The following is a 16,892-nucleotide window of genomic DNA, read 5'->3' as shown; positions in this document are numbered from 1 at the left end:
CTCCTCATACACTCGCTACTCTCCTTCTGTGCTTGAACTAACTTGAAGGGTCTCCTTCCTGTAAGAGTCAGGCTTCAGTGGTTATACAGCGACGCAGTTGGAATTCAATTCCAAGCCTGTTTGATTGCGGTAGCTCATACTCCTTTCATTATTCCATGCCACAGAGAGTGAGTGAGTCCCTGAGCAGTGTCCAGGGTGCAGTGTCCTGGGAATGGACACAGCCAGCTTCGTAGAGAGGCACAGTGGAGACAGGTTGTGTGAGGAATCCTGTCCTCTGGGCTGTTGCGAGGTCACAGGACCAACCGTGCTTGGCCTTGCTTTGGGATGTAGAACCCCACACCAAGCAGAAGCCCTCCCCCAACTCATGTGTGAAGTCCCCCATCATCAGTGACCATCACTCAGGGCTCCCATTTCCATAGTGGCCCTCACCTTGGGCTGCTCAAGGTAGGAAACTGCAAAGGGTTTGGAATCAGGCAGACAGGCTCAAAGCCTCCTCCTGTCTGTCTTTGATGAAAGGAAGCACTACTTTCCCTGTCTGCTCCTCAGTTCTCTTGTCTATAAAATGGGAATACTTCCTACCCCACAATAAGATTTGCAAGGGCTAGATAGGAAAAACCCTATGTGTGGTGTGGCAGTGGTGGGGGTGGGGGGGAGGTCAGCATTTAATGGCTACAGAGTTCCAGTGGGGAAGATGAAAACGTTCTGGAGATGTGTGGTGACAGTACGACAGTATGACTTCACTCACCACCACAGACCTGTTCACTTAAACATGACTGAAATGAGCGGGGCATGGTGATGCATGTTTGTAATCTCAGAAACCTGGGAAGCTGAGACAGGAGAATCGTGCACTTGAGGGCAGCCTGGGCAACTTGCAAGACCTTGTCTCAAAACAATTTTTTTATGTTTTATATATATATTTTACAAGAATGTCAACAACCAAAAGACTGTATACAGGGCCTCCTGTGTAGCAGGTGACTGAATGCTGGTTGCCCATCTTTGTTCCCTGTAGCAGAAATGAGGGCCAGGGAAGTCTTGGTGCCCTTTACCCAAGGCAAGCTTCAGCCCTCTTCTCTAAGACCCTGAGGATAGAACCCACCACAAGCCCCTGCCCCAGAAGCTGGAGGCCCTCTGGAGCAAGCAAATGACCTGGCAGATAAGACACTCCTGTGACCTGAGTGGTTTTTTTTTTGGTACCAGAGATCAGAGATCAAACTCGGGTCCTTGCACTTGCGCAACACGCGGCGAAAACACTGAGCTAAATCCCCGGCCCTTGCCTGAGTGTTTTAAAGCAAGAGGCCAGAATTTAAGACTGCTAGGACAGAGGAGTTGAGCCTAAGACTTGACCAGGCCCAGCACAATGATGTGAGGCTCCAGCACTGGCTGCTGAGTCTGCCTGCCTTTCCTTAGACAGGGGCCCCAGGCTGGCTCCTTACTGGGGAAGAGTGGATAACTGAGGGATTGCGCTGCATCTCTGCTGGGGATTCCACAGCTCCTCCAGGAGGGCTCCTTTCTTCCCAGGCCTCAATTTTCTCCCTTCCTTCCTTCCTTCCTTCCTTCCTTCCTTCCTTCCTCCCTCTCTCTCTCTCTTTCTTTCTTTCTTCTGCTATTCTGGGGATTGAACCCAGGGCCTGAGCATGGTTGGCAAATGCTGTACCACTGAGGCACATCTCCAGTCCTTTTTATTTTATATATATATATATATATATTTTTTTTTTTTTTTTGAGACAGGATCTCACTGTGTAGTTCAAGCTGGCCTTGAACTCATTATGTAGCTCAGGCTGGCCTTGAATTCATGGCAATCCTCCTGCCTCAGCCTCCTGAATGCCAGCATCACAGGTGTGCCACAACACCCAGCTCTCAGCTTTAAAAAAATTTTTTTTGTTTTAAATTTTGAGACAGGGTCTTGCTAAGTTGCCCAGGCTGGGGTCAAACTTGTGATCTTCCCACCTCAGCCTCCTGAGTAGCTGAATTACAGGTACCTGGCTTCAGTCATCAGTTTTCTGTTCATACCACTAGCCATGCTTGTGTGCTGTGTGAAGCTGGCTTAGATCCCCCATTCCATCCTCACAGCAACCTGCTTCATCCTCCAGAGTGACTGTGTTACTATGATAATGCCATGGTGAATGATCATGGCCAGGAGATACCTTCAGCCAGCTGATTAAGCCCTCTGGTGGCATCTGAGCCCCAGGATTAATTCTCCCTGGTGAGGAGGCAGCCAGGGCCCAGGGATTGAGCACAAGGTGTTGGTTGGAAAATTGCATCTGGAAAAGCACTGAGGGGGAAAATTGGAAGTACCAAGAATTTCCCAGGTTGCTATTCTGCTGGGGCCAAACATCATGAGCAACAGCACTAATTATGATCCAGGAGAGTCCAGCCTGGCTGCCTAGCCTGCCAAGGCAATCCTTGAGAGTGGCCTTGGGAGCCAGTAGGACTGAGGCACAGCCATAGGAGGCCAGGCCTCTGCACAGGGAGAATTGGAAGAGGGGAGAATGCAGGCTCATTCAGATACATGAGGAAGGGAGCGGGATGGGTTTAGTTGCTGGTATCCTCATGTTCTTCAGAAGGCTTGGAACTGTAACCAGAAAGATGGAAGTTAGCTTGCTTTAATGATTTCTACTGCTAGGAATTCAGAGTTGTCTGTCTTGGTCTCTATTTTCCCTCTTCAAATTCTTTTTGGTCCTCAGGGCTCCAGGGAAATTCTCTTGCCAAGGTCACTGATGATGTCCATATTGCCAATTAAAAGGGTCATTTCTTAGTCCTCAGCTTTCTCACCCTGGGATTGTCATCTGACATGGATAATCACATGGGCCTTAAACCACTCTCTTCATGTCCTCCTACCTCCATAGTCCCTTGCTGGGTCCTCATCTTCTCCATCTTGGGGTTGCTCCAAGACTATCTTCATACTGTTATTCTTCTCTATCTGCTCTTACTCCCTAATTATTCCACCTAGCACAAGAATTTAAAGACAGCTCAGGTAAAGCTTAGTATGCACAAGGCCCTGGATTCAATCCCTAGCACAAGAAGAAAGAAAGAAAGTGGGCCAGGGATTTAGCTCAGAGGTTACAGTGCCTGCCTTGCAAGCGCAAGGTCCTGAGTTCGATCCCCAGTATGAAAGAAAGAAAGAAAGAAAGAAAGAAAGAAAGAAAAGAAAGAGGAATCAGCCTGCTGCAGACAGGCAGGTCTGCGGTCGCCGTAGCAATGTTGCCAGTTGCGCAGAACGTGCTGGATCAGCCCGCGCCCAGGCAGCAATCCACTGGACACCCCCCCACCCCCCCACCCCCGGCTCCTCTGTACAGCCACCTTGTTCCACACTACAAAGACGCAGAGGTGGGGCCGGGGATTTAGCTCAGTGGTTCCACCGCCTGCATTGCAGGCACAAGGTCCCAAGTTCGATCCTCGGTACCAAAAAAAAAAAAAAAAAAAAAAGACGCAGAAGACACTGGACCACCAGACCTCTCTACTGGGTAAGTTGGAGTCATCTTCACCTCCCATCAGGACCGGGACTATCTTCAGGGGAAGGGCAGCTGGAATCTGCAATACAACTCTGCAGAGTTCAACCCTACAGGAGGACAGGGAGCTCAACTTGGGACTTGCAGCCAGAAATCTGCCTGAATCTCATGGGTCTGCAACTAGCTTGCTGAGACTCATTGACTTATAGCTGCACACTGCAACCCACATTGTCTATTGTGACAGCAGAGACATACCCTGAAAGAGGCCCTACATCTTCATGGTTATTTTTTATTCCCCAAATTAGTTTTATTATTTTGGGGTTTTTTCTCTTTTCTTTTCTTTTGCTCCTCTTATCTTTAATTTTTTCCCCTACTTTTTGCAAATATGTGTTTTTCTCTCCTTTTTTTCTTTTCTTTTCTTCTTTTCTCTTTCCTTTCTCTCTCTCTTACACTCACTCTCCTACTCTCCCACATTGTTCATCTTCCCTTTTTGTCCCTGTTTTGGTTCTCATTCAGAGTTCTTCTTTATTTTCCTAGTATTCTCTTTTTTCTTCTCACCTGTGTCCTCTGACCACACTGCTAACCTTCCCCTATCCTTCTTCCCATCTATCCCTCCCTCCCCAACCCCTTCTAACTCCCCATCCCAAAGGGTAAAGTTGTTATATTGAAGAGTTTATTCACTATATGTTGCGTTGATCCTCGATCTTGATTTAATTCACACACCTAAAGGTGATAGATTAATAACTACCACAAAATGTCACTTTCAAAGATGTACTTGATGCAGTGGTGTTGCTAATTGTATCACTTGGGCTAAGATGTTGTTATTGATCTAGTCAATGAACCTTCCTAGTATAAGGAAAATGAGATAGCCTTAGAGTCATTAGAGACTCAAAACTTAAAGACCAGCTAAATCTGGAAGACACCTCTGAGAAGCAATCATTCCATAAGGGTTCTAATTACAAGCAACAAAGATACCGACAATAAGCAATTTCAAACGATCATCCCAGGAGTTAAACCAAGGACAGTACCAAAAACAAAAATGAGAAGACATTTAAGCAAGGCACAAACTCAGACTTCCACCCCACCAAGGGTAAATCCTGGGGGAAATGAAATGGAAAAGTCTGATAACCAACCACCTGAATACCCTGAACTGATAGCACAGGAAGTAACAAAACAGATGAATGAGGCTCTAGAAAAATTCAAAGCAGAAATAATCTCCCAGCCGGGGATTTAGCTCAGTGGTTCCGGCACCTGCCTCTCAAGCACAAGGTCCCAAGTTCGATCCCCAGTACCAAAAGAAAAAAAAAAAAAAGAAATAATCTCCCAGATATCTGCAGAGATGGTGAGCAGAGTGAAAGACATGATTAGAGGATCTAGAACAGAAACAGATTAAAAAAATAGATGAGCTCAGAAACATGCTGGAATCCATGAATACCCAGCATAAGAAAGAAAATGGAAACCATGATCACCCAACATAAGAAAGAAATGGAATCCATGAAACAGATTCAAACAGATATTCAGGAGATCAAAAACTCCATTGAAAGTATCCACAGCAGATTAAGGGAATGCGAAGATAGAATATCAGATATAGAAGACAGGATCGCAGTTAGAGACCATGAAAATAGACATTTCTTAAAAATAGTAAGGGACCATGAGAAATCAATTGAACAACTGCTACTTGATGCAAAGAAGAATAACATAAGACTGATAGGAGTCCATGAAAAAACAGGAGAAAGCACAACTGACATAAAAAACTGTTCACAGAAGTAATAGTGGAAAACTTCCCAGACAGAGGTAGAGAATTGGACATACAGATAAGTGAGGCATATAGAACTCCAGCTAGCCAGTATTTCAAGCCCTAAAAGAAAATACCTTCCAACCTAGACTGTTGTATCCTGCAAAATTATTTTTCAAAATCAATGGGGAAATTAGATACTTCCACAACAAAGAACACCTGAGAAATTTCATGAACACCAAACCAGCACTACAAGCAATTCTAAACAATATCCTAGAAAAAAGCAATGAAGGTCACAACTCCACGGGGACCAACAGAGAGAAGCCATCAGGCAAGGTAAGACACTAAAGGGAAAGGGGGGAAAATAAGAAATAAAAAAGCTAACAAAAGTAAAACATCATGACAAGGATAAATCAATATCTATCAATTGTAACCCTTAATGTTAATGGCCTCAATTCACCAATCAAAAGAAATAGACTGGCAGAATGGATTAAAAAGGAAAATGCAACAATATGCTGTACACAAGAAACACACTTAACTAAAAAAGAAACCCATAGACTGAAAGTGAAAGGATGGAAAACAGTTCTCCATGCCACAGGAACCCAGAAGAAAGCCGGGGTAGCAATATTATTTGCAGACAAAGTAGATTTCAAACCAAAACTAATTAAGAGAGACAGAGATGGTCACTACATCCTTGTGAAGGGAACAATCAAAGAGGAAGAGATGACAATCCTAAATATATATGCACCAAATACAAATGCCCCCAACTATACAAAACAAATATTAATAGACATGAAAAACCAAATAAACACTAACACAATTGTAGTGGGGGACCTCAATACCCCACTATCACAAATAGACAGATCATCTAGACAAAAAGTTAACAAGGAAATTCTAGAACTGAACCAAGCTATTGAACAAATGGACTTAATAGATGTTTACAGAGTGTTCCACCCCACAAAATCGGAATACACATTCTTTTTGGCTGCACACGGGTCATTCTCCAGCAATGTGGTCACATGCTAGCTCATAGAACATATCTAAGTAAATGTAAAAGAATTGAAGTTACCCCCTGTATATTATCAGACCATAGTGCAATAAAATTGGAGATCAATAACATAAGAAACCACAAAACCCCCACAAACACATGGAAACTGAATAACACCCTCTTGAACAATCAATGGGTCACAGAAGAAATTAAACAGTTTCTACAAGTAAATGAAAATGCCAGTACAACATACAGGAATCGATGGGACACAATGAAAGCAGTTCTATGCAGGAAATTCATAGCAGTGAATGCCCATATTAGGAAAACAGAGAAAACTCAGATAAATAACCTAATCCAGAACCTCAATCTCCTAGAAAAAGAAGAGCATAACAAATCCAAAGCTTGTATAAGAGAGGAAATTATAAAGATTAGGGCAGAAATCAATGCAATGGAGACTAAGAGAACAATACAAAAAATCAATGAATCAAAGAGTTGGTTTTTTGAAAGAATAAATAAAATCAATAAACCTTTAGCCAACCTTATCAAAAAAAGGAAAGATGGGCTGGGGATTTAGCTCAGTGGTTCCATTGCCTGCCTCGAAAGCGCAAGGTCCTGAGTTTGATCCCTGGTACCAAAAAAAAAAAAAAAAAGGAAAGAAAAGGCACAAATACATGCAATTAAGAATGAAAAAGGTGAAGTCACAACAGATCCAACAGAAATCCAGAGGATCATCAATACCTACTTCAAGAACCTCTACTCCAATAAAATGGAAAACACAGAAGAAATGGACAGATTCCTAGATAAATACAAATTGCCAAAGTTAAATGAAGAAGATTTAGAAATTCTAAACACCCCAATTACAATGAGTGAAATTGAAAATGTAATAAAATATTTACCAACAAAGAAAAGCCCAGGTCCGGATGGCTTCACTGCTGAATTTTACAAGACATTTAAAGAAGAACTAACGTCATTACTCTTTAAACTCATCAAGGAAATTGAAAGGGAAGCAATACTTCCAAATTCATTCCTGGAAGCAAGTGTTTCTTTGATTCCAAAACCAGGGAAAGACCCAATCCAAAAAGGGAACTACAGGCCAATCTCCCTAATGAACATAGATGCAAAAATCCTCAACAAGATATTGGCAAACAGAATACAGAGGGTCATCGAGAAGATCATACACCCTGACCAAGTCAGATTTATCCCAGGGATGCAAGGATGGTTCAACATTCGTTAATCAATAAATGTAATACACCATATTAATAGAGTCAAGGATAAAAACCATATAATCATCTCAATAGATGCAGAAAAAGCATTCAACAAAATCCAGCACCCATTCATGATAAAAACCCTACAGAAAATTGGAATAGAAGGTCTTTATCTTAACCTGATTAAAGCTATCTATGAAAAACCAACAGCCAACATCATACTAAATGGTCAAAAACTGAAAACTTTCATGCTAAAATCAGGAACAAGACAAAGATGCCCACTATCACCACTCCTGTTTGTTCAATATAGTTCTGGAAACATTAGCCACAGCAATTAGAGAAGAGAAAGAAATAAAAGGAATAAAGACAGGAAAGGAAGAAGTTAAACTGTCATTATTTGCTGGCGATATGATACTTTACATAGAAGGCCCAAAAGACTCCTCCAAAAGACTTCTAGACTTAATTGACAGATTCAGTAGAGTAGCTGGATACAATGTCAACACTCAGAAAACAATAGCCCTCTTGTACACAAATAACAGACTCACTGAGAGAGAAATTAGGGAAACAATTCCTTTTACAAAAGCATCCAAAAAAATGGAATATCTAGGAATCAATCTAACAAAGGAAGCAAAAGACCTCTACACTGAAAACTACAGCACTCTGAAAAAAGAGATCGAAGAGGATACAAGAAAATGGAAAGACATCCCTTGCTCCTGGGTAGGAAGAACCAATATAGTGAAAATGGCCATACGTCCAAAACTGCTATATAGATTCAATGCAATGCCAATTGAAATTCCAACAATATACTTCACAGAACTAGAGAAAACAATCCAAAAATTCATTTGGAACCATAAGAGACCTAGAATAGCTAAAGCAATTCTAAGCAACAGAGATATGGCTGGGGGTATCACAATCCCCAACTTGAAACTATACTACAAAGCCACTGTGATAAAATCAACATGGTACTGGCAAAGGAACAGACCTGAGGATCAGTGAAATAGATTAGAAGATGCAGAAACAACTCCAGACATGCTCAGCCACCTCATCTTTGACAAAGGAGCCAACCACCATCATTGGAGGAAAGATAGCCTCTTTAGTAAATGGTGTTGGAAAAACTGTATTTCAACCTGCCAAAGATTGAAACTAGACCCATACCTATCACCAAGCACTAAACCAAGATCGAAGTGGATTAAAGATATAAATATTAAGACAGAAACGCTAAACTTGCTGGAAGATAAGTTAGGTAGAACTCTTGAAATCATTGGCATAGGAAAAGACTTAATGAACAAAACCTCAGTAGCATGGGAACTAGCACAAAGAATCAACAACTGGAATCTCATCTTATTAAAAAGCTTCTCGGGGCTGGGGATTTAGCTCAGTGGTTTGGCCGCCTCCTGTGCAAGCTCAAGGATCCAAGTTCAATCCCCGGTACCAAAAAAAAAAAGCTTCTGCGCTGCAAAAGAAACCACCAACAGAGCTAACAGACAACCTACAATATGGGAAAAAAATTTTAGCAGCTGTACCTCAGACAAAGGACTGCTATCTAGAATATATAAAGAATTGAAAAAAATCAGACCCCAAATTCAAAGACCCAATTCAAAAATGGGCATCTGAAATGAACGGGCATCTGAAATGAATAGACATTTCTCACATAAGTAAAAGCAGCAAACATATGAAAAAATGTTCAACATCACTCGTCATTCAAGAGATGCAGATGAAAACAACACTGAGATTCCACCTCAACCCAGAAAGAATGGCTGCTATCAAAAAATCAACAAATAACAAATGCTGGCGGGGTTGTGGGGAGAAAGGAACACTTTTCCATTACTGGTGGGAGTGCAGAATGGTGCAACCACTGTGGAAGTCAGTATGGAGATACCTCAAAGAACTAGGACTAGAGGTCCCATTTGACCCAGCTATTCCCCTGCTGGGGATCTTCTCAAAAGAATTAAAAGAATCATACCACAGTGATATATGTGCACCCATGTTCGTAGCAGTACAGTTTGTAATAGCTAAAGCTTGGAAGCAGCCCAAGTACCCATCAACTGGAAGCTGGATAAAGAAAATGTGGGGTTTTTTTTATAAAATGGAGTACTACTCAGCCATAAAGAATGAAAAACTAGAGTCATTTATAGCTAAATGGATGCATATCGAGGCCATACTCTTTAAGTGAAATAAATAGGACACACATTTGTAAATACCAAATAGTTTCACTAGTGTGAGAAACCGATAGTGTAAACAAGAGTTAAAATGATTAAAATGAATAATTGATAATTTGAAATAGGAAAAAGGTCCAAAGACGAAGGAGTGAAGGGAGGGGAAGGGGAAAGGAAAAGAGGGAAAGGAAAAACTATGAGAAAAGAAAAAAAATGGAAATGAAATCTATGTAAATAGGGAAGGGTGGAGGGGTTGAAGGGCACATAGGTAATGGGGAAAAAAATAAGAACCAAGATATATCATGTACAGGTACAAACACCCAATGATAAATGTAAACGAATTGTATACCTAAAATGTACCAATAAAATGTACCAATGAAATTGAAAAAAAAAAAAAGAAAAAAGAGAGAGAGAAATCAAGCAAGCAAGCACAGTATAACATTAAATCTGTCATAGCTAGCCACCATTTGCCATCTCATGTGACTATCTCTCATAGTCCTCTTAAACTCAATGGTCCCCTAGTCTTCCCCATTGCAATAAATGCAACTTTATTCTACTAGACCCCAAATCATAGCTCTTCTCTTTCTTTCATCCTCTCCTCCAGTCCCTCAGAAATGCTGCTAGTTCTACCCTTTACATTATCTCAAGAATCTGGTCTGTAATCTCCAGTTATATCACTACCACTCTGTAAGACCGAGGGCCTTACCAAAAGCTCCAAGGAGCTGACTGCAGCGAAGAACACCCGGGAAGGAACACATTGGACAAGTTGGAAAATAAAACAGACCTTTATTAGTTTGGCCAGACGGCACTCCCAAAGCAAAATAGCTTAGAGAGGCAACTGGCTCAGAGTCCGAGGCTGTTTTATAGGGGGTTGAGGGAGAGGTTAACATGTAGATTTACGAAAAAAAAGGAACAAAGGTTAGTGGTCAACTGTCATGTACTGATGGTCAGCAGACACATTGATGGATTGTTCTACAGGTAGTGGGCCCGGGAACATTCGTTCTCCGGACAAACAAGGGGTTGAGCAATTTTACGTAGGAACTCTGTTTCGTTACAGATTCTATTATCCCAGAACTAACAAGCACATTTTAACCATTAATTTACAAGTACAATAGAGGCTAGGGGAATAATTGATTTTGGAATCATGCAGTCCCACAACTCTCATCAGAGCCACACACCTTCCTTGCTTGCCTGGGCATTTACAGCAGCCTATGAATTACTTAAAACACTCATTAGGCTGTGATATCAGAGCCCCAGAATATCGTGCTGTGCATAACATAGAAGATTGCTTCTTTCTCACATACGAGCCTGTGCAGAAGTGGTTCAGGGTTAATTCAATCATTCCACAGTGTCAGAGGCCCTGGTTCCATGGCTTGTTGCTCTGTCATGATCAATGTGTAAATAACTTCCATAAAGGCCTGGCTCCACTTAGCTAAATCCCCAGGCCTTCAGAGGAGACTTTGGACTTGAACTTTTCAGCAACTGTTAGAACTTAGGTAACTCTTAGAGATGGACTAAATGCCCTTTGTTTAAAAGAATGTATATGAGTCTTGGGGGGGGGGGGCAGGGCAGAATGTTATGGGTCTAGATGTTCCCCCAAAACCTCATGTGGTCATAGGCTTGATCTAGAGTGTGTGAAGCTAGAATTGATTCATGGTGCAATGCTAAGCTCAAGGGCACTAGGATTAAGGGTGTGAGTGCTACCCGCCCTAAATAGTCTGAATAAGATAAAAAGGGCAGGGAAATGCTGTTAAATTCCCCTTGCTGCTTTTGCTGCCTAGTGCATGCCCTGTTGTTTCTCCTCTGTGATGCTTGTTTGCCATCCCAGCCTCAGAGCCACCTGATTATGGACTGAAACCTCTACAAACTCTAAGCCAAATAAACCCCTTTCCCTCTAATTTTGGATGTTGGGTATTTTGTCTCAGCAATGAGAGAAAAGTAACTAACACAGATACTCAATTGGAGTTTGGAGAGCTGAAGAAGTGATTGTTAGTGTGGGACAAAAACCTATGTAGACAGCTTGCAAAGATGTCACTTAAATTCTTAGGCCTTCAGTCTCCTGCCTAATAATTTACAAATATTAAAATTTCTTTCTTATCTCTTTATTTATTTATTTATTTTTGGTACCGGGGATCAAACTCCGGTCCTTGAGCTTGCGAGGCAGTGCAACCACTGAGCTAAATCCCCAGCCCTTTCTGTTCTCTTAAAAAAACCCAAAACTTCCTTAGTATGACTTAAGAAGCTTGCTCTAGGGCCAGGGATTTAGCTCAGTGGTTCCAGCGTCTGCCTCAAAAGCGCAAGGTCCTGAGTTCAATCCCTGGTACCAGAAAAACAACAACAACAACAACAAAAAGAAGGTTGCTCTAGCTGTCATCGTGCCATGGGATTCCAGCCTGAGAGAAGGAAAGAAGGGAAAAAGTGCAGGACAGGCTCACTTTTTTCAAAGAACATAACCTAAAAAAAAGTATGTGAGGTGATGGATATATTAATAAATTGATTATGGGAATCATTTTATAATGTATACATATCAAAACATCACATCTCATTGAAAATTTTAAATAATGTATATACTTTTAAAATATTATTTTGAGGGCCAGGGATTTAGCTCAGTAGTGCCACCGCCTGCCTTGCAAGTCAATGACCCAAGTTTGATCCCCGGTACCAAAATATATATATATAATTTTGAAACAAAATGTCACTAAGTTGCTCGATTAGCATTGAACTTGGAATATCCCTGCCTCAGCTTCATGAGTAGCTGGTATTACAGGTGTGTGCCATTTCACCTGGCTTAATATATACATTTTATTAATCAAATATACCTCAGTAAAGTTGGGGAACAAAAACAGCACAGTGCTTCCTTGTGCTTAGCCTCAAGAACGTGACCTGAAAGTTGCAGGTATTGTTTTTGCCCACATCCCATCTGCTGATATTTTTGTCATTCAGCTGCCTTTAGCTGCAAGGGATTTTGGGAAATGTAGTCTTTCCTGAGCAGCCCTGTGCCCAGCTAGAATGTTAGAATGAATTTGGAGAGAAAGCCTTGGCTCTGCTGGAGTCTCTTCCTGCTTTTGCTCTGCGCCCTGGGCTCTGCTCAATAAGTTATTCTCAATACATTTACCACAGTAGTTCTGTTAAACCAGAACAGGTCACTCTTCTGTGCAGAACCTTCTACAAAGAAAGAAATCTAAAGTCCTTGCTGTGGTCTACAAGGCCCTGCATAGTTTGAGCACCAATTTTCCTCTGACTACATCTCTTACCTATCTCCCCCTTGTTCACTCCTCTCTAACCTTTCTGGACTCTTTGCAAAATGTGCCCACTTCAGAGCTTTTGCAGTTGCTATGCCTTCTGTCTAAAGCACCCTTCTCCTAGATAGCTTCAAATCTAGCTCCCTCACTTTCTTCAAAAGCTACTTCCTCAGAAAGGCTTTGTTGTTGTTTGTCTTTTGAGACAGGATCTTGCTATGTAATTCAGGCTGCCCTTGAACTCACTGTGTAACCCAGGCTGGCCTTGAACTCAGGGTGATCCTTCTGCCTCAGCTTTCTGAGTTCTGGGATCATAGGCATGTACCATCACGTGCCAGTTCAGAGAGGCTTTCTTGACCCCTAGTTCCACCATCCTCAGCCCTTTTACTGCACTTTGCTTTTCTCCAAGGTAATGAACACCACCTTAAATATTATGTTACTTACTTTATATCTATTTCTCCCCTCTAGGACATATGGTCAAGGTCATATATAGCTGGTGTGCTGTACATTCTCACTGAATGAATGGCAGTACCTGGGGCAAAGGCAGCAGAATGGGACTTCTTTAGTCATTTCAGGAGGACCTATTTCCCTTTCTCTCTCTCTCTTTCTTTCTTTTTCCTTCCTTCCTTTCTTTTTTTGAGACAGGGTCTCACTATGTAGTTTGGCCTCACTATGTAACCCAGGCTGTCCTTGAACTCACAGCAATCCTCCTTCCTCAGCCTCCTGAGTGCTGGAATTCACAGGTATACACTGCCACTCCTGGCCAGAGGACCCGTTTCTTTATCTCTGTCATCATTCTAATTTAGAAAAACAGTTGCCTTAGTTTTTTGCTGTTGAGAGCTCTCTTTTGTGCAATTTATCACATATTCATTAGGCATCTAATGTTCTATATGATAGAAATAAAAGAAGAATAAGCTATAGGCCAGGAAATTTTCAGGTTGCTTAAGAACCTAGATTTTGTCTTTGTTTTGTTTTGCTTTTTCCCAAGTATGACCATTCGGGCATGGAGTAAAGATCAGGGAAAGAGTGACCTCTCTTTATGGTAGCACTATGAACTGCTCTGGGAGGGGGGGTGAGATAGAAGGGAAGGTATGAAGACGCTGTCCCACTAAAGGTTATAGTTCCAGGTTGAGGTGGGCTTCTTCCTCTTATTGCCTCTGGAGAAGGGTCTCACTCCCTCCTGGTCTATTAAACAGTCTAAACCCAGTTCTCATTCAACAGATGAGGGGTAAAGACTAGGACTGGTTGCATAGCCAAGGGCTGGGGAGCTGAGGGGTGCAGCTGGGAGTGTCAGGGACGCCCCGCTGGAGGAAAAGGTAGCTGAGAAAAGCTGGGGCTGAGCAGGAGACAACTTTCCTGAAAGATTACTCCATTATTTTTTCCTGCTCTGGGTAACATGCAAAAGGTCACAGTTGTTCTCCCCGGACTTCTCACAGGGTCACTTAGATACTGCTGTGACATTTACACTGGAGAAGATCAAAGTTCTCTGAGGCCTGGTTCCAAATGTCTACATTGGAAAAGTTCTATTTTTCCCTGACTTTTAAGGCTGCTGGTTGAATCTCTCCTAGTTCTCCCTTCTCTCGATAGTCTTCTTTCACCTAGGGAATAGAGCCAAGAGCAATGGTTCTCAAAGTTCAAGTGCCTAGGAACCACTTGGAGAAATTGTTAAAACAAGATTGCCTGTTGCCACACAGATGTCCTGATTCAGTAGGTCTGGAGTGGGACCTGAAAATGTACATTTTTAACAAATTCCTAGCTGATGCTAATACTGCTGATCTCAGTCCCACTTCAAGAATCACTGGCTTAGAGCAAGTAATCTGGGTATAAAGAGGTTGCATCCCTGCTCTTCAGTCCTTTTCCTCCACTCTCCAACCAAGAAGAAATGGGCTTGCGTTAAAACAGACTCTTTCTACTTAGATGTCAAGGACTTCCTGACCATCATGTTTGTTGACTGGAGCAATCTCCAGAATGTCCCTCCCTGTAAATATTTGAAAGTCTCTTCCATTCCCATATGTCTGGATGGCTGAAGACCTGAATCTCACCACTACCACACCCCTTCCCTGGGCAGGGAATCCCTGGACCTGAGAATCACAGAACCTGTTGCTGATGGAAGATGGGAGAACAATAGATACAGAATAAGTGGAGGGAACCCCCTCCGCTCCTACACTTCTATTTCTTTGAGATTAAAATATTTGTCTATTCCTGGGCTCTGCTCAAATTGAAGTCTGGGAAATCATTTATGCTTAATGTCCCCAACCCATTAGCAGCACGACATGGGGCTCTACTAATCAGGGTTCTTAATGGCAGCCCTGTGAAGAGTGGGGTTGTGCGTGTCTGCACCAGCTTCCTGGCCTCAGCTGGAGAAGCAGTGTAAGAAAGGATTGGAGCCCAGGTAGGTTCAGAGTTGGCCTGAGAATGATTCATGGTCCCTTAGGAGGCCGATCTAATGATAACCTGTCCTCCACCTCCACTTTAGTAGAAGTGCCAGAATAGGCTGTCTCGTTACTTTGGAAAAGTAGCAAGATACTCATCCCGAACCCCAGCTCAAATAAGAGAATGCTAGGTTCCTCTGGAGCATATTCGTGTCCCAGTGGCCCTCATTCAGCATTTATTGAACACCTCTATGTGTGAAAGACTCTCTTTCATCACCAGTTTCCCCCTTCAAAATCCAAAAGCCCTTTGGGAACATAATTTGTTCCAGAAACATGCTTATAATCCAAAGCACTTGTATATCAAAGCAAGTATTCCTCTAAGAAATAATGGAAACTCAGATGATTTGTTCCACAACCCAAAAATATTTATATAAAAATGATTACAATGGGCTGGAGATTTACCTCAGTAGCACCACACCTGCCTCGGAAGCACAAGGTCCTGAGTTTGATCCTCGGTACCAAAAAAAAAAGATTACAATACTGTAATATAATACAAAATAATAAAGAAAATGCAAAATATAGAGAAAAATAAATTAACCTGCACTTACCTTTGAAAACCTTTGTGGCTGGTGTGAAGGAGACAAGAGAGAGAAGGGTTATTGTGTAGGATGACTTTCACTATCACTGATGGAATCACTGCTATCCACTGGCTCAATGGAACCTTTTTGTGCAAATTCAACAAGAAACCTATCCAATGGCACCAGTTTTTCCCTCCTTTTGAGGATTTCATGGGACTGTAACATTGGATTGCCATTAAACAGATTCACTGCTTGCACTGCTACAGCCTTAGTTGATGATTTTCTACAAATTTTGCACTGTTTCCCTCATTTTACACATCTCCCTAATCTCATGTGAAGTGAGGGATTCCTCTGCCTTTTTGACTTCCTCCTCTGGAGACAAGATCTGCTCCATAATCTCTTGCTTTTGGGAGACAATCACCCACAATCGTGGGGTGTTGGGGAGAAACTGTTGGCTCATTTGTGATCATGTGATGTTTGGCATCACATATTACTCATATTGCAAGACATCACTTGTTTATCAAGTTAAAATTTATTAGAAATGTTTGCTCATTTTGTGGAACACTGGAAGAACACGTTACTCACAATCCAAGGTTTTGCTGTATTTTATTCTGTCACGAATTAGGTAGTGAGAACCTCTGACCTGAAATCTTGGGAGTCCCTGAGGATTCATTAGCTCTAAGAATGATTCTGTATTGGCTGTTACTTCTGCAACCATTCTTGAAGAGTTTGGATTCTGTGGCTTTGACCTACAGAGGAAGAGGAGCATTTTGAGTGCTCTCATTTAAGAGTGACCAGAGACAAGGCCAATTTTGGAATATTTGTCTCTTGTTCCTTTTGACATCTCATGATATGTTTGGTCCCTATTATAGATTGAATGCTTGTGTTTCTCCAAAATTCATGTATTAAAACTTGACCCGGGGCCAGAGATTTAGCTCAGTGGTTCCGGCGCATGCTTTGCAAGAGCAAGGTCCTGAGTTTGATCCCTGGTACCAAAAAAACAAACAAAACTTAACCCCCCAATGTGATCATACTAGGAGATGGGGCCTGTCAAAAGACAAAATGACAACACATTTAAAGATCTTAATTGGCTTTTATTTGAGATTCAAGTCTTGACCAATACTTCATTCCATAAAATAAAATGAGTACTCTGATGAGCTGAGCAGAGGA

At 42.0% G+C, this 16,892-nt stretch overlaps 1 protein-coding gene across 1 annotated transcript in view; it reads left to right on the top strand.

Annotated features, from left to right (window-relative positions):
- Positions 1-16,892, top strand: part of Ctnna1 (catenin alpha 1) — a 383,070-nt gene that overhangs the window by 78,637 nt on the left and 287,541 nt on the right. The gene's annotated exons all lie outside the window — the stretch shown is intronic.

This window comes from Heterocephalus glaber, unplaced genomic scaffold (genome assembly GCF_053883595.1).
Source record: "Heterocephalus glaber isolate CG9 unplaced genomic scaffold, H.glaber_assembly_v1.0 deba00001465, whole genome shotgun sequence".
NCBI lineage: Eukaryota > Metazoa > Chordata > Mammalia > Rodentia > Bathyergidae > Heterocephalus > Heterocephalus glaber.
Note: the sequence above shows the minus strand (reverse complement) of the source record. Positions and strands in the feature narration are given on the sequence as shown.